The sequence below is a fragment of the Oncorhynchus masou genome, chromosome 32, assembly GCF_036934945.1.
Source record: "Oncorhynchus masou masou isolate Uvic2021 chromosome 32, UVic_Omas_1.1, whole genome shotgun sequence".
Classification (NCBI taxonomy): domain Eukaryota; kingdom Metazoa; phylum Chordata; class Actinopteri; order Salmoniformes; family Salmonidae; genus Oncorhynchus; species Oncorhynchus masou.
Window position 1 is genome coordinate 77840085 of NC_088243.1, and position 19390 is coordinate 77859474.

Consider the following 19390-nt stretch of genomic DNA (forward strand, 5'->3'; position numbering starts at 1 on the left):
TCCGGCAGCAGCGCCGGACAGACGGGACACTCCGGCAGCAGCGCCGGACAGGCGGGACACTCCGGCAGCAGCGCCGGACAGACGGGACACACTCCGGCAGCAGCGCCGGACAGACGGGACACTCCGGCAGCAGCGCCGGACAGGCGGGACACTCCGGCAGCAGCGCCGGACAGACGGGACACTCCGGCAGCAGCGCCGGACAGACGGGACACTCCGGCAGCAGCGCCGGACAGGCGGGACACTCCGGCAGCAGCGCCGGACAGGCGGGACACTATTGGGGAGGGTCTGGGTGGGCATCTGTCCGCGGTGGCGGCTCTGGTGCTGGACGTGGCCCCCACTTCACCATAGTTTTTGTCCCCCACCTTGTCCGCTTCCGTGGTCTCCTAACCACGGCTACCCTACTTAATGACGCCACTGGACTGAGGGGCAGCTGCTCGGGACAGAGGGGCAGCTGCTCGGGACAGAGGGGCAGCTGCTCGGGACAGAGGGGCAGCTGCTCGGGACAGAGGGGCAGCTGCTCGGGACAGAGGGACAGCTGCTTGGGACAGAGGGACAGCTGCTCGGGACAGAGGGACAGCTGCTCGGGACAGAGGGGCTCTGGCTGCTCGGGACAGAGGGGCTCTGGCGCCTCTGGGCTAGAGGGGATCTGGCAGCTCTGGGCAGAGGGGCTCTGGCAGCTCTGGGCAGAGGGGCTCTTCAGACTCCAGCAGCAGCGCCGGACAGGCGGGACACTCCGGCAGCAGCGCCGGACAGGCGGGACACTCCGGCAGCAGCGCCGGACAGGCGGGACACTCCGGCAGCAGCGCCGGACAGGCGGGACACTCCGGCAGCAGCGCCGGACAGGCGGGACACTCCGGCAGCAGCGCCGGACAGGCGGGACACTCCGGCAGCAGCGCCGGACAGGCGGGACACTCCGGCAGCAGCGCCGGACAGGCGGGACATTCCGGCAGCAGCGCCGGACAGGCGGGACACTCCGGCAGCAGCGCCGGACAGGCGGGACACTCCGGCAGCAGCGCCGGACAGACGGGACACACTCCGGCAGCAGCGCCGGACAGACGGGACACTCCGGCAGCAGCGCCGGACAGACGGGACACTCCGGCAGCAGCGCCGGACAGGCGGGACACTCCGGCAGCAGCGCCGGACAGACGGGACACACTCCGGCAGCAGCGCCGGACAGACGGGACACTCCGGCAGCAGCGCCGGACAGGCGGGACACTCCGGCAGCAGCGCCGGACAGACGGGACACTCCGGCAGCAGCGCCGGACAGGCGGGACACTCCGGCAGCAGCGCCGGACAGGCGGGACACTATTGGGGAGGGTCTGGGTGGGCATCTGTCCGCGTTGGCGGCTCTGGTGCTGGACGTGGCCCCCACTTCACCATAGTTTTTGTCCCCCACCTTGTCCGCTTCCGTGGTCTCCTAACCACGGCTACCCTACTTAATGACGCCACTGGACTGAGGGGCAGCTGCTCGGGACAGAGGGGCAGCTGCTCGGGACAGAGGGGCAGCTGCTCGGGACAGAGGGGCAGCTGCTCGGGACAGAGGGACAGCTGCTCGGGACAGAGGGACAGCTGCTCGGGACAGAGGGACAGCTGCTCGGGACAGAGGGGCTCTGGCTGCTCGGGACAGAGGGGCTCTGGCGCCTCTGGGCTAGAGGGGATCTGGCAGCTCTGGGCAGAGGGGCTCTGGCAGCTCTGGGCAGAGGGGCTCTTCAGACTCCAGCAGCAGCGCCGGACAGGCGGGAGACTCCGGCAGCAGCGCCGGACAGGCGGGAGACTCCGGCAGCAGCGCCGGACAGGCGGGACACTCCGGCAGCAGCGCCGGACAGGCGGGACACTCCGGCAGCAGCGCCGGACAGGCGGGACACTCCGGCAGCAGCGCCGGACAGGCGGGACACACTCCGGCAGCAGCGCCGGACAGGCGGGACACTCCGGCAGCAGCGCCGGACAGGCGGGACACTCCGGCAGCAGCGCCGGACAGGCGGGACACTCCGGCAGCAGCGCCGGACAGACGGGACACACTCCGGCAGCAGCGCCGGACAGGCGGGACACACTCCGGCAGCAGCGCCGGACAGGCGGGACACTCCGGCAGCAGCGCCGGACAGACGGGACACTCCGGCAGCAGCGCCGGACAGGCGGGAGACTCCGGCAGCAGCGCCGGACAGGCGGGAGACTATTGGGGAGGGTCTGGGTGGGCATCTGTCCGCGGTGGCGGCTCTGGTGCTGGACGTGGCCCCCACTTCACCATAGTTTTTGTCCCCCACCTTGTCCGCTTCCGTGGTCTCCTAACCACGGCGACCCTACTTAATGACGCCACTGGACTGAGGGGCAGCTGCTCGGGACAGAGGGGCAGCTGCTCGGGACAGAGGGGCAGCTGCTCGGGACAGAGAGGCAGCTGCTTGGGACAGAGGGACAGCTGCTCGGGACAGAGGGACAGCTGCTCGGGACAGAGGGGATCTGGCTGCTCGGGACAGAGGGGCTCTGGCTACTCGGGACAGAGGGGCTCTGGCGCCTCTGGGCTAGAGGGCTCAGGCGCCTCTGGGCAGAGGGGCTCTGGCAGCTCTGGGCAGAGGGGCTCTGGGCAGAGGTGCTCTGGCAGCTCTGGGCAGAGGGGCTCTTCAGACTCCGGCAGCAGCGCCGGACAGGCGGGACACTCCGGCAGCAGCGCCGGACAGGCGGGAGACTCCGGCAGCAGCGCCGGACAGGCGGGAGACTCCGGCAGCAGCGCCGGACAGGCGGGAGACTCCGGCAGCAGCGCCGGACAGGCGGGAGACTCCGGCAGCAGCGCCGGACTGGCGGGAGACTCCGACAGCAGCGCCGGACAGGCGGGAGAATCCGACAGCAGCGCCGGACAGGCGGGAGACTCCGACAGCAGCGCCGGACAGGCGGGAGACTCCGACAGCAGCGCCGGACAGGCAGGAGACTCCGACAGCAGCACCGGACAGGTGGGAGACTCCGACAGCACTGGAGAGGAGGAAGGCTCCGGCAGCACTGGACAGGTGCGAGACTCCGGCAGCGCTGGAGAGGAGGAAGGCTCCGGCAGCACTGGACAGGCGGGAGACTCCGGCAGCTCTGGATAGGAGGAAGGCTCTGGCAGCGCTGGACAGACGGGAGCACCTGTACGGATGAGCCGGAGAAACAGCCTAGTGCGGGGGGCTACCACCGGAGGGCTGGTGCGTGGAGGTGGTCACGGATAGACTGGACCGTGCAGGCGCACTGGAGCTCTTGAGCACCGAGCCTGCCTAACCCTACCTGGTTGCAGGCTCCCGGTCGCCCTGCCAGTGCGGCGAGTTGGAATAGCCCGCAATGGGCTATGCAGGCGAACCGGGGACACCATGCACTAGGCTGGTGCCATGTAAGCCGGCCCAAGGAGACGCACTGGAGACCAGATGCGTAGAGCCGGCTTCATGGCTCGATGCCCACTCAAGCCCGCCGATACGCGGAGCTGGAATGTATCGCACCGGGCTATGCACCCGCACTGGGGACACCGTGCGCTTCACAGCAGAACACGGTGCCTGCCCGGTCTCTCTAAACCCCCGGTAACCACAGGAAGTTGACGCAGGTCTCCTACCTGGCTTCGCCATACTTCCTGTGAACCCCCCCAATAAATACTTGGGGCTGACTCTCGGGCTTCCATCCACACCGCCGTGCTGCCTCCTCATACCAGCGCCTCTTCGCCTTCTCCGCCTCCAGCTCTTCTTTGGGGCGGCGATATTCTCCAGGCTGTACCCAGGGTCCTTTACCGTCCAACTCATCTTCCCATGTCCAGTCTTCCAAATAATGCAGCCTCTCCCACTGCTGCTGCTGCTGCTGCTGCTGCTGCTTGTTGTCACATCGCTTGGTCCTGTTGTGGTGGGTGATTCTGTAATGGCTTTCTTCATGTGAAGGAGAGTCTGACCAAAATGCGGCGTGGCTATTGAGATTCATGTTTTAATGAAACAAGGAAACACGAATCAATACAAAAACAATAAACGTAACGTGAAAACCGAAACAGCGTAAACTGGTGCAAACTAACACAAGCACAGGAACAAGGACAATCACCCACAAAACCCAACACCAAACAGGCTACCTAAATATGGTTCCCAATCAGAGACAATGATTCACACCAGCCTCTGATTGAGAACCATATCAGGCCAAACATAGAACTAGACAAACTAGACATGAAACATAGAATGCCCACTCATATCACACCCTGACCAAACAAAACATAGAAACATACAAAGCAAACTATGGTCAGGGTGTGACAGAATATAAATAATATTTTGATTTGTTTAACACATTTTTGGTTACTATATGATTCCACATGTTATTTCTAGTTTTGATGTCTTCACTGTTATTCTACAATATAGGGCAGCAGGTAGCCTAGTGGTTAGAGCGTTGGACAAGTAACTGAAAGGTTGCAACATCAAATCCCTGAGCTGACAAGGTAAAAATCTGTCATTCTGCCCCTGAACAGGTAGTTAACCCACTGATCCTAGGCACACACACATACACCAGGCTTTATGTGCTTCTCATTATTACATGCATGCTTTTCACTGGAGCCACAGGTCTGCTTTCACGTGTTCAAATATTCAACTAGCGTCTCCCAAAATATCTATACATTTATTCATACATTATTTTCATGTATGGGGGAAGAGAAACCATAGTTGAGCTGGGTAGCATTTGACCTCCATCAACCACCCTCTTCCTTCCTTTCTCTGTTCTTCCTTTGTTAATTTTTTTCTGTCTCTCCCTCCCTCCCCCCTTTTCCCATTACCACCGGTCACCTACCCCTCAGAGAGTACCCCAGCTCTGCCTCTGTTCAGGCCTGATAACGTCACCTCTCAGTGCAACCTAAATAGCACCTTATTCCCTACATCGGTCACTACTTTGGATGGCTCTGGTCACGATAAGTGCACTATATATGGAATAGGGTTCTATTTGGGACATATATTCTGTGAGTCCAGCTGATGAATATAAATGAGTGCTTCTATTCATGCTCTTCTGTCATCTTATTAACAGAAAAACCCATTAACCTGTTAACTACCACATTCTAGAACATTCGAACAGCCAATTAGCTGACATTACACATTCATTTATTCAATTTATACAGCAGGAAAGTTCACACATTTCTGCTAATGAGATGCATCAAATGTGCACCAAATGCAGATTTGCGCTCCTCTTTCCATTGGCAAACCACCTTGTTACAAACTACTGTTCTGTAAATAAAACATAAGGAATTCGTCATCACAGTGTGTGTGGGTGGGTGTGTGGATGCAAGACAAATCGGGGAAAAAAGTAGATATGTTGAACTCTGGTAGACTTGTGCCTCCCACTAGGAAAGGAAATAAGACAAAGATACAGCCCCCTAGGAGTTTCCCTCGGAGAGTCGGTCCAAGTAGAGAGACTGAGTCTGTGTCTGAAATGGCACCCTATTCCCTATTTAGTGCACTACTTTTGATCAGATCCCATAGGGAATATGGTGCCATTCGGGACACATTCTGAGACTGTTTCAAATTGCAGGGTCATTATAGAGCCACTAGTATCAGGAGTGAATGCCTGACTTCAAACTGTAATGACTAACAGCAGGCCCTGAGAAGAGGAATTCATGTTCTCTCTCATACATACAACCGCCCCCCCCCCCCCATGCACACGCACACACACCTTGACACAGGACCTTCATATGAGGACACTCATTCCTGATAGAATTGGGAACAAACATACACCTCATTCCGGCACTAAGTGGTCCCACAAACACAGATATCACTTCAAAACCTGAAAACTCTGATAAAAAAAATGGACATGCAGGGCACCAGTCTAGTGAGGACAAGTGGATGCAGTTTCTGGATCACAGGTTCAAGAACAGCTTCTATCCCAGTTCTATCTGCCTGTTCAATCAAGAAACCAAACTGTTTTCATCATATACTTTTAGAACAGACAAGCTTTTTTTCCCTTTTATGATTTTACCACTTTGCATTTTTTATTGATGTTCTTATGCTACATTTGACTTTTTAAGTACCACAGGACGTTGATGGGACCTTGATTGGAGAGGACAGGCTCGTAATAGCTGGAGCGGAATCTGTAGAATGGTATCAAATACATCATGGTTTCCATGTGTTTGATGCCATTTCATTAGCTCCGTTCCAGCCATTATTATGAGCCGTCCTCCCCTCAGCAGCCTCCACTGGTATGTACTTTTTACATTTAATTTAAACTTTATTTAACTAGGCAAGTCAGTTAAGAACAGACTCTTATTTACAATGACAGCCTACACCGGCCAAACCTGAACAACGCTTCCAATCCCGACCGGTTGTGACACAGTCTGGATTTGAACCAGGGTGTCTGTAGTGACGCCTCAAGCACTGAGATGCAGTGTCTTAGACCACTGCACCACTCAGGAGTACTGTCCTATATGTGAGAGAGCTTCTACAAGGAATTACAATGTGTATATTACTTGTAATACCTGCAAATGGCAAATAAAGTACTTGAACTCCTTAAGAATGTCTGCAGCCAACTAGGCTGTTGACATCTGACAAGAGGTGAAAATATTACAGGAATACTTCGCAAATGTTGAAGACATCACTCAATCCATCCCAAAACAACATGCAGTCTTTCAACAAGACTCAAATGAAGTTGTAGTGTGACGTTATGAGTTGACGTTAAAGCAACATACTGCCCTCTTTATACTGTTTTATCCTCTGTTTAAACATTTAAACTCTTACAATAACACCGTTAAAATACCAATCTGATCATTTTTTATATGTGTTTTATGTTGAAAAACAAATTGTACAATTATATATGGACATATGCTCCATAATTGTACAACTGTAAATGGAGATATTGTACTTTTCATAATAAAACATACTTGTAACAAGAAAAGGTGTGTTAATTGTGAGAATTAAAAACAAAGATTTTACATTGCCTCTCCCAGCAGCAGGTTGACGTTTGTCATGAATCTTCCCCTGGAGGCATACATGCGCGATTTCCTCTACATAAGCCAGCTGCTGTCATGTCTTGTTATGTCTGTTCCTGTCCTTTCTCTTCACTCTGTCTCTCTCTGCTGGTCTTTTTAGGTTACCTTCTCTGTCTCTCATTCTTCAGCTGTTCTACATCTCCCCTAACTAGCTCATTCACTCTTTCACACCTGTTCTCTCTTCCCCCTCTGATTAGGTCTCTATTTCTCTCTCTGTTCCTGCTACTTTCAGTGTCTGATTCTTGTTTGTGTTTTTGATGCCAGAAGCAAGCTGTCGTCTCGTTTGCTTCCACCTTGTCCTATCCTGTCGGAGTCTGCCTGGCAGGTGCATCCTGCACTATACTACGTTCTTTTTGTTCCATTGTCAACGTTGGAAGAGGATTTATGCCATTCCTGTTTTTCATTAAAGAACTCTGTTTTCTGTTAAAACCGCTTTTGGGTCTTCACTCAAGTACATAACAGAAGAATCAGACCAAGAATGGACCCAGCGGCTCCGGATCCTTTTCACTCCGCCGTCGAGATCCAGGGAGCGATGCTAGGCAGACACGAGGAGGAATTGTCTGCTGCTCGACATGCCGTTGAGACCCTGGCCGTCCAAGTCTCCGACCTCACAAGACAGGTTCACCAACTCCACCTCGATCCACCGCCCACTTCCAGGGTTTCCGAGTCTCCGGAGCCCAGGATCAACAACCCGCCCTGTTACTCGGGAGCCCACTGAGTGCCGCTCATTCCTCACTCAGTGTGATGTGGTGTTCTCTCTCCAGCCCAACACTTACTCCAGGAGCGCAGCCCGCATCGCCTACGTCATTTCTCTCCTCACCGGACGGGCGCGTGAGTGGGGCACGGCAATCTGGGAGGCGAGGGCTGAGTGTATTAACCAGTTTCAGGACTTTAAGGAGGAGATGATACGGGTTTTTGACCGTTCTGTTTTTGGGGAGGAGGCTTCCAGGGCCCTGTCTTCCCTATGTCAGGGGAATCGATCCATAACGGATTATTCTATTGAGTTTCGCACTCTCGCTGCCTCTAGTGACTGGAACGAGCCGGCTTTGCTCGCTCGTTTTCTGGAGGGTCTCCTCGTCGAGGTTAAGGATGAGATCCTCTCCAGGGAGGTTCCTTCCAGTCTGGACTCCTTAATAGCTCTCGCTATTCGCATAGAGCGACGGTTTGATCTTCGTCGCCGAGCACGTGGAAAGGAGTTCGCGTTCTCCGTTGCTCCCCTCTCCACATCACTGCCACCTGCCGCATCACTGCCACCCTCCCCCGCCGGCTCGGATGCTGAGCCTATGCAGCTGGGGGGTATCCGCATCTCGGCCAAGGAGAAGGAACGGAGAGTCACCAATCGCCTCTGTCTCTATTGCGGCTCCGCTGGTCATTTTGTCACCTCATGTCCAGTAAAAGCCAGAGCTCATCAGTAAGAGGAGGGCTACTGGTGAGCGCAACTACTCAGGCCTCTCCTTCTGGATCACGCACTACCTTTCCGGTCCATCTCCGCTGGCCCGGTTCATCTGCTTCCTGCAGTGCCTTGATAGACTCTGGGGCGGAGGGCTGTTTTATGGACGAGACCTGGGCTCGGGAACATGACATTCCTCTCAGACAGTTAGGGGAGCCAACGGCCTTGTTCGCTTTAGATGGTAGTTCTCTCCCCAAGATTCAGCGTGAGACGCTGCCTTTAACCCTCACTGTCTCTGGTAATCATAGCGAAACCATTTCTTTTTTAATTTTTCGTTCACCTTTTACACCTGTTGTTTTGGGTCATCCCTGGCTAGTGCGCCATAACCCTTCTATTAATTGGTCTAGTAATACTATCCTATCCTGGAATGTTTCTTGTCATGTGACCTGTTTAATGTCTGCTATCCCTCCTGTTTCCTCTGTCTCTTCTTCACAGGAGGAGCCTGGCGATTTGACAGGGGTGCCGGAGGAGTATCACGATCTGCGCACGGTGTTCAGTCGTTCCAAGGCCACTTCTCTCCCTCCACACCGGTCGTATGACTGTAGTATTGATCTCCTTCCGGGAACTACTCCCCCGGGGTAGATTATACTCTCTGTCGGCTCCCGAACGTAAGGCTCTCGAGGATTATTTGTCGGTTTCGCTCGACGCCGGTACCATAGTCTCCTCCTCCTCTCCCGCCGGAGCGGGGTTTTTTTTTGTTCAGAAGAAGGACGGGTCCCTGCGCCCATGCGTGGATTATCGAGGGCTGAATGACATAACAGTTAAGAATCGTTATCCGCTTCCTCTTATGTCTTCAGCCTTCGAGATCCTGCAGGGAGCCAGGTTTTTCACCAAATTGGACCTTCGTAACGCCTACCATCTCGTGCGCATCAGGGAGGGGGACGAGTGGAAGACGGCGTTTAACACTCCGTTAGGGCACTTTGAATACCGGGTTCTTCCTTTCGGCCTCGTTAACGCTCCAGCTGTCTTTCAGGCACTAGTTAACGACGTCCTGAGAGACATGCTGAACATTTTTGTTTTCGTTTACATGGACGATATCCTGATTTTTTCACCGTCTCTCTCGATTCATGTTCAGCACGTGCGACGCGTCCTCCAGCGCCTCTTGGAGAACTGTCTTTATGTGAAGGCTGAGAAGTGCACTTTTCATGCCGCCTCTGTCCCTTTTCTCGGTTCCGTTATTTCCGCTGAGGGCATTAAGATGGATCCCGCTAAGGTCCAGGCTGTCATTGATTGGCCCGTTCCTAAGTCACGCGTCGAGCTGCAGCGCTTTCTGGGCTTCGCTAATTTCTATCGTCGTTTCATCCGTAATTTCGGTCAGGTGGCAGCTCCCCTCACAGCCCTTACTTCTGTTAAGACGTGCTTTAAGTGGTCCGTTTCCGCCCAGGGAGCTTTTGATCTTCTTAAGAATCGTTTTACATCCGCACCTATTCTTGTTACACCTGACATCTCTAGTCAGTTTGTTGTTGAGGTTGACGCGTCAGAGGTGGGCGTGGGAGCCATTCTTTCTCAGCGCTCTCTCTCTGACGGCAAGGTCCATCCTTGCGCGTTTTTCTCTCATCGCTTATCGCCGTCAGAACGTAACTATGATGTTGGTAATCGCGAACTGCTCGCCATCCGCTTAGCCCTAGGCGAATGGCGACAGTGGTTGGAGGGGGCGACCGTTCCTTTTGTCATTTGGACTGACCATAGGAACCTTGAGTACATCCGTTCAGCCAAACGACTTAATGCGCGTCAGGCTCGTTGGGCTCTGTTTTTCGCTCGTTTCGAGTTTGTTATTTCTTATCGTCCGGGCTCAAAGAACACCAAGCCTGATGCTTTATCTCGTCTCTTCAGTTCTTCTGAGGTCTCCACCGACCCCGAGGGGATTCTCCCTGAAGGGCGTGTTGTCGGGTTGACTGTCTGGGGAATTGAGAGGCAGGTAAAGCAAGCACTCGCTCACACTCCGTCGCCGCGAGCTTGTCCTAGGAACCTTCTGTTCGTTCCCGTTCCTACTCGTCCGGCCGTTCTTCAGTGGGCCCACTCTGCCAAGTTAGCCGGCCACCCCGGCGTTCGGGGTACGCTCGCTTCCATTCGCCAGCGTTTCTGGTGGCCCACTCGGGAACGTGACGCGCGTCGATTTGTCGCCGCTTGTTCGGTCTGCGCGCAGACTAAATCTGGGAACTCTCCTCCTGCCGGCCGTCTCAGACCGCTTCCCATTCCCTCTCGACCGTGGTCTCACATCGCTTTAGATTTCATCACCGGACTGCCTTCATCAGCGGGGAAGACAGTTATTCTTACGGTTGTCGATAGATTCTCTAAGGCGGCTCATTTCATTCCTCTCGCTAAGCTCCCTTCTGCTAAGGAGACGGCTCAGATCATTATCGAGAATGTTTTCCGAATTCATGGCCTTCCGTCTGACGTCGTTTCCGACAGAGGCCCGCAGTTCACGTCTCAATTTTGGAGGGAGTTTTGCCGTTTGATTGGGGCTTCCGTCAGTCTCTCGTCCGGCTTTCATCCCCAGTCTAACGGTCAAGCCGAACGGGCCAATCAGACTGTTGGTCGCATTTTACGCAGTCTTTCTTTTCGTAACCCTGCGTCTTGGTCAGAACAGCTCCCCTGGGCAGAGTACGCCCACAACTCGCTTCCCTCGTCTGCTACCGGTCTATCTCCTTTTCAGAGTAGCCTCGGGTACCAGCCTCCGCTGTTCTCATCTCAGCTCGCCGAGTCCTGCGTCCCCTCCGCTCAGGCTTTTGTCCAGCGTTGCGAGCGCACCTGGAAGGGGGTCAGGTCGGCACTTTGCCGTAATAGGGCGCAGACTGTGAGGGCCGCTAATAAGCGTAGGACCAAGAGTCCTAGATATTGTTGCGGTCAGAGAGTATGGCTCTCCACTCAGAACCTTCCCCTTAAGACAGCTTCTCGCAAGTTGGCCCTGCGGTTCATTGGTCCGTTCCGTATTTCCCAGGTCATTAATCCTGTCGCAGTGCGACTTCTTCTCCCGCGCTATCTTCGTCGCGTTCACCCGGTCTTCCATGTCTCCTGTGTTAAGCCCGTTCTTCGCGCCCCCGCTTGTCCCTCCCCCCCATCCTTGTCGAGGGCGCACCCATCTACAGGGTTCGTAAGATTTTGGACATGCGCCCTCGGGGCCGTGGTCATCAGTACCTAGTGGATTGGGAGGGGTACGGTCCTGAGGAGAGGAGTTGCGTTCCCTCTCGGGACGTGCTGGACCGTTCACTGATCGATGATTTCCTCCGTTGCCGCCAGGTTTCCTCCTCGAGTGCGCCAGGAGGCGCTCGGTGAGTGGGGGGTACTGTCATGTCTTGTTATGTCTGTTCCTGTCCTTTCTCTTCACTCTGTCTCTCTCTGCTGGTCTTTTTAGGTTACCTTCTCTGTCTCTCATTCTTCAGCTGTTCTACATCTCCCCTAACTAGCTCATTCACTCTTTCACACCTGTTCTCTCTTCCCCCTCTGATTAGGTCTCTATTTCTCTCTCTGTTCCTGCTACTTTCAGTGTCTGATTCTTGTTTGTGTTTTTGATGCCAGAAGCAAGCTGTCGTCTCGTTTGCTTCCACCTTGTCCTATCCTGTCGGAGTCTGCCTGGCAGGTGCATCCTGCACTATACTACGTTCTTTTTGTTCCATTGTCAACGTTGGAAGAGGATTTATGCCATTCCTGTTTTTCATTAAAGAACTCTGTTTTCTGTTAAAACCGCTTTTGGGTCTTCACTCAAGTACATAACAGCTGCAAAGTCAAAATTGGCTATATCGTAAAAATTAGTGGAAAATAATTTAAGGTAAAAATTAGCAGTGTGGTTAAGTTAGGATTAAAATCAGATTTTATTACTTTGTGCCTGGTCAGGGCTTGTGACCAGTTTGCAGAACTGCCTCCAGGGCAAGATTCATGACAATAAATGCCAACCTGCCTCCCAGTCATCCCCTCCTTATCTTTACAAGGCTGCAGAACATGCAAGGTAGTAATGCAGGGGTTCCCTCATAATCCGCAGTCCCCAAACAATAGCTACATTAACAAAAATCCATAACTGTATAATTATTATGTTAGTAACACTAAGTGCACAAAACATTAAGGACACCTTTCTTTCTTTCCATGACAAACTGACCAGGCGTAACTCAATATTAGGAAGGTGTCCTTGATATTTTGTACACTCAGTGGCTCTGACCCTTTACGTAAGAGGCAATCCTCTTTGCCCGGAACCTTCTTTGGCGCTTTCAGTTTCCCCAAATGCTTCCACACTGATGTTCTCTCAGCGCTGCTTCAGGGCCTCTTGTGTTGAGGAGTCATTCTCTTAAAACCTAATCACAAAACAAAGAAAAGATTCAAACAAATGAACATGATGGTCCAACACAATAGGGTGGGGGGCACAGGGGAGAGGACCTAAAAAGGAAAGACTTCCTCTGTGTCAGGTAAGCAGCCTCAAAGTCTACCCTCACCAACTTATTGGACTGAGTGAGTTCTGAACATCCCTCGCTGTCCTCTGATCCTGTGTTCAAGTCTTCTTGGGGCTCATTCTGGTGTCTCGGTCTTGAATCTTTAGTGTGTTTTTTTCTGTTCTTTCCCAGGCTTGCCTGAAAACCCCCAAAAGATGGAACATACATAAAAGTAACAACAAATCCACGTATTAGCAAGCAATGACATTACAGCGTTCCCTTGCTTTATGAAAGCAGCCACAGTCTACCGTCACAAATTTACCAGGGGAGTTCTGAACATCCCTCTGTTCCTGCGTCCAAGTCTTTGTGGGCCTCTATGTGGTTTCTGTATTGACTCTGTAGTGCTTTTTTTCTGTCCTTTCTGACTCTTGCCTGAAAAACTAAAAATATATAGCACACACAGAAGATTAACAACAAATATTAACCTAACGCTCTTTTTAGTCAGTGGTCACCAAACAGTTGAACCCAATCAACTGGTTGATCTCCAAGGCCTTCCAATTAGATCACCCAAAAATTATATAAACAACACAACGACAAAGCCTTTTGTTAATGCTTTTTCATTTGTTTGGCACTGTTGGCAATAAGTGCACTTAATTCAGCTGCCTACCTAAAACGGTCTGGAGATCAAATCAAGTGCACCTACAGGCCCACTGCTGGCCAATCAGACAACTCAGATAACTCTGTCTGCAGCTTCCTTGAGCGGACAGCAAAGTTGATACTATGAGATTTCAAAATGTATAAAACCATGACTAGAGAGTAGGGTTGCAACGGGTCGGAAACCTTCCGGTAAATTTACAGAATTCTTCTAGGAATTTTCCCCCATGGGAAGTTAAGCCCGAGAATTTGGGAATAAATTCATCAAAAAAAGTTATCTTATAACAGTGAACCTTTTTTGTGGGATACACATAAGGCAATTCTAGGTCTCGTGGCATATTGTGGTTAAACTATCCCCAATTCAATGAAAGTGCAACCCTCTGCATGCACAGTGCATTGTTCCATCGCATGTACAGCTGATTCTCAAGATCTTGCACACTAATGAGATGCTATTGAGCCCACTCTACTACACTGTCTGAGCCAAGGACGACATGCTTTCTGGTAAGTTTTGATTACAATACTTTGCAGGGTGAATATTCTTTATATGACATACACCATTTTTTGTTAACTAGTAAATGGTGGTGTGTTTAAAACATTTCTAACTTGTTAACAATTTCTGCTAGTCAGTTTTTGCTACTATGTGGGTTTTAGCTTGCTTGAGCTTGCTAACTGAGGAGTGTTAATTCACCTGTTACCATACATGTTTCATTTCAAAACATGTACCTTACAACGGAGTTGTTTAATCTAACTGCTTAACTATATGTACATGGCATTTTATTGATTTTTTTTCGCCCAGCATACACCCCTCCAACCAGACATGCTTTATCTACTAATTTGCTGGATGCAGAGTTCAACAGAGTTCAAGTGAAGGTCAAGCAAATCATAGATAAAGCAGACTGTTTTGCAATCATCTCTGATGGGTGGTCGAATGTTCGTGGGCAAGGAATAATTAACTACATCATCTCCACCCCTCAACCAGTATTCTACAAGAAGGGACAACAGGCACACTGGTATCTACATTGCAGATGAGCTGAAGGCAGTCATCAATGATTTTGGATCACAGTAGGTATTTGCACTGGTGACAGACAATGCTGTGAACATGAAGGCCGCTTGATCTAAAGTTGAGGAGTCCTACCCTCACATCACAGCCATTGGCTGTGCTGCTCACACATTGAATCTGCTCCTCAATTACATCATGGCACTGAAACAAATGGATACACTCTACAAGAGAGCCAAGTAAATGGTTAGGTATGTGAAGGGTCATCAAGTTATAGCAGCAATCTACCTCACCAAGCAAAGTGAGAAGAATAAGAGCACAACATTGAAGCTGCCCAGCAACACCCATTGGGGTGGTGTTGTCATCAAGTTTGACAGTCTCCTGGAGGGGAAGGAGTCTCTCCAAGAAATTACCATATCACAGTCTGCCGATGTGGACAGCCCCATCAAGAGGATCCTCCTGGATGATGTATTTTGGGAGAGAGTGGTAAGCAGCCTGAAACTCCTGAAACCTATAGCAGTAGTCATAGCACAGATTGAGGGAGACAATGCCATCCTGTCTGATATTCAGACTCTGCTTGCAGATGTAAGAGAAGAAATCCGTACTGCCCTGCCCACTTCACTGTTGCTCCAAGCAGAGGAAACTGCAGTTCTGAAATACAACAGAAACTGCGAAGACTTCTGCCTGAAGCCCAGACACACTGCAGGGAACATGTTGGACCCCAAGTATGCTGGCAGGAGCATCCTGTCTTGTGCAGATATCAACAAGGCCTATGGTGTCATCACTATCGTGTCTCGCCACCTTAGCCTGGATAAGTACACTTCCAAGCAAGGGCTTTGAGATAGAGATGGCATCTTCCTGGTGGAAGGCACTTTGTGGATCTGAGGCTCTTTACCCTGTTTCCTCCATCATCCTCCAAATCCCACCAACATCAGCCACCTCAGAGCGCAACTGGTCCTTGTTTGGGAACACACACACCAAAGCACACAACAGGCTGACCAATACAAGGATTGAATAATTGGTGGCCATCTGGGAAAAGTTGAGGCTTTTTGAGCCTGACAATGAGCCATCCTCAACAAGGTTGGAAAGTGACAGTGAAGATGATGCCTCAGAGTCTAATGTTCACGAGGTGGACATTGAGGAGATCCAGGGAGCCTGAGAGGAAGAAAACCAAAGCTTCAGTTTCTAGACTATCATTTTGTATGTTGAAAATGTTTTGGGGAGATGTGATGGATCATTGGGGATCATTCAATAATCCCTTTCTTTTGTTGTTCAGTGAAATCAGCCCATGTGAAGATTCAACTCATTTAATTAAAGTTACATTTGTAACTAAATAGTTTTTTTATTCCTATTTGAAGGATTTAATCATTTGCAATTATGTCTAATTATGATAAGGTAAAAAGTTTATGTTTCTGTCTCCATATGATAAGGTAAACATAGCCAATGCAAAAAACATCTACATTTAAATGCTATTAATATGAATTTCCATATATTCCCGTTAATTCACATATATTCCCATTAATTCCCATGGAAAGTTTACAACTCTGAATATTCCCCAAAATGTGCAACCCTACTAGAGAGAGACTTTGCTGTATTCGTTGACACAGTACAGTACGTTTAAGTTTTTATTCAGCACTGTCAATCAACACTTATATTCAACACTTTTATAAGCCATGAAATGCACTTCTGCCTCCACTCTACAACCAGCCCTGTAGTTTCAATTAATGAGTGAAAATTAATGGATTAGTGAGAAAAGGTGGAGGAGATATGAGAGAGAGGAGAGGATGAGCGCGGGAGTGAGAGAGGAAATGAGAGCAATATTTTTGTGACCAAGCCATCTCTCCCTCTACTTCCACGTCAACAGTCTTTCTCTCTCCCTCCTTTACTCAGCCAGATGACGTTGCAAAGAGCAGCACCCCAGGTATTGCAATGAGTACGGTGCAAGAACCCACTGGGCACACACTGTGTCCACATCATTTCAATGAAATTGCATGGTTCATTGTAGAATAGACGTTGAGTTGACGTTAGTGCCCAGTTGGAAGTTGCTCACACACAGTAAAGCAGAGTTTTTGCGACAACGTGGTACGAAATGCTTTGAAAGGCTGGTCATGGCTCACATCAACACCATTATCCCAGAAACCCTAAACCCACTCCAGTTTGCATACCCCACCAAAAGATCCACAGATGATGCAATCTCTTGCACTCAATGCTGCCCTTTCCCACATGGACAAAAGGAAGAGCTATGTGAGAATGCTATTCATTGACTACAGCTCAGCGTTCAACACTAATCATCACTAAGCTAAGGACCCTGGGACTAAACACCTCCCTCTGCAACTGGATCCTGGTCTTCCTGACGGGCTGCCCCCAGGTTGTAAGGGTAGGTAACAACACATCTGCCACGCTAAACCTAAACCTCAACACGGAGGGTGCATGCTCAGTCCCCTCCTGTACTCCCTGTTCACTCATGACTGCACGGCCAGGAACGACTCCAACACCATCATTAAATTTGCTGATGAAACAACAGAGGTATGCCTGATCACTGACAATGATGAGACAGCCTATAGGGAGGAGGTCAGAGACCTAACCGTGTGGTACAAGGACTACAACCTCTCCCTCAAGTGATCAAGACAAAGGAGATGATTGTGGACTACAAGAAAAGGAGGGCCGAGCACGCCCCCATTCTCATCGGCAGGGCTGTAGTGGAGCAGATTGAGAGCTTCAAGTTCCTTGGCGTCCTCATCACCAACAAACTAACATGGTCAAAGCACAAAGTCGTGATGAGGGCAAAACCTATTCCCCCTCAGCAGACTGAAAAGATTTGGCATGGGTCCTCAGATCCTCAAAAGGTTTTACCGCTGCACCATCGAGATCATCCTGACGGGTTGCATTGCTGCCTGGTATGGCAACTGCTCAGCCTCTAACCGCAACTCACTACAGAGTGTAATGCATACGGCCCAGTACATCACCGGGGCCAAGCTTCCTGTCATCCAGGACCTCTATACCAGGCAGTGTCAGAGGAAGGCCCTGAAAATTGTCAAAGACTCCAGCCACACTGGTCATAGAGGTCCAAGCTTCTAGCCCCAAGCCATAAGACTCCTGAACAGCTAATCAAATGGCTACCCAGACTAATTGTATTGTCCCCCCCCCCCACACTACTCTGTTATGATCTATGCATAGCCATTTTAATAACTCTACCTACAGTACATGTTCATAATTACCTCAATTACCTCGACACCGGTGCCCCCGCACATTGACTCTGTACGCTTCAATTATTTGTAATTAGGTATTTTCTTAAAACTGCATTGTTGGTTAAGGGCTTGTAAGTAAGCATTTCACTGTAAGGTCTATACCTGTTGTATTTGGCACATGTGACAAATAACATTTGATTTGAATTATAGCAAGACGAACACCACACACACACACACACACACACACACACACACACACACACACACACACACACACACACACACACACACACACACACACACACACACACACACACACCTGGCAAACAAAACTCACAGAGCTGCTGGGTGACCCACTAATTGGCCAGGGAACAATGTCCATCCCTGCCAGCTCATTTAATGCTGCAAGCTAGAGAAAAAGAATGCGTGAAAGGCCAATGTCTGGCTCCTTCTCAGTTTGAAAGGCCAAATGCAGTCTTTCATATAGAGAGAGGGTCAATGAAAACTCTGCGTCTGTGTCCTAACTGCTCCCTGTTTCCAATATAGTGCACTACTTTTGACCAGGGGCCATAAGAAGTAGTGTACTATATAGGGAATAGGGTGCCTTTTGGGACACACACTTGGTATAGCAGGCCAGATGCAATGTATCTCTGAGCCTGTGTGTTGAGTGTGTGGTCCCTGTACACAGTGGGCTCTGCCTCAGTATTCTGACAGCTTCTTTTGAAGCCTAGGATTCAGATGGAGGATAGAGCTGCTCTCTCTATCCTCTCTTTCTCCCTCTCCCTTTCTCCCCCCCTCTCTCTGACACCCTCTCTCTTCCCTCTCCCTTCCCCCCCTCTCTCTCTTTCACAGACACCCTCTCTTCCCCCCCCCTTCCCCCTTTTCCCTCTCTCAGAGATACCCTCTCTCTCTCTCTCTCTCTCTCTCTCTCAATTCAATTCAATTCAAGGGGCTTTATTGTCATGGGAAACATGTGTTAACATTGCCAAAGCAAGTGAGGTAGATAATATACAAAAGTGAAAGAAACAATAAAAATTTACAGTAAAACATTACACATACAGAATATTTCAAAACAATAAAGACATTACAAATGTCATATTATATATATATATATATATATATACAGTGTTGTAAAAATGTACAAATGGTTAAAAGAACACAAGGGAAAAGAAATAATCATAACTATGGGTTGTATTTACAATGTTGTTTGTTCTTCACTGGTTGCCCTTTTCTTGTGGCAACAGGTCACAAATCTTGCTGCTGTGATGGCACACTGTGGAATTTCCCCCAGTAGATATGGGAGTTGATCAACATTGGATTTGTTTTCGAATTCTTGGTGGATCTGTGTAATCTGAGGGAAATATGTATCTCTAATATGGTCATACCTTGGACAGGAGGTTAGGAAGTGCAGTTTCCACCTCATTTTCTGGACAGTGTGCACATAGCCTGTCTTCTCTTGAGAGCCAGGTCTGTCTACGGCGGCCTTTCTCAATAGCAAGGCTGTGCTCACTAAGTCTGTACATAGTCAAAGCTTTCCTTAGGTTTGGGTCAGTCACAGTGGACAGGTATTCTGCCACTGTGTACTCTCTGTGTAGGGCCAAATAGCATTCTAGTTTGCTCTGTTTTTTTGTTCATTCTTTCCAATGTGTCAAGTAAGTATCTTTGTTTTCTCATGATTTGGTTGGGTCTAATTGTGCTGCTGTCCTGGGGCTCTGTGGGGTGTGTTTGTGTTTGTGAAAAGAGCCCCAGGACCAGCTTGCTTAGGGGACTCTTCTCCAGGTTCATCTCTCT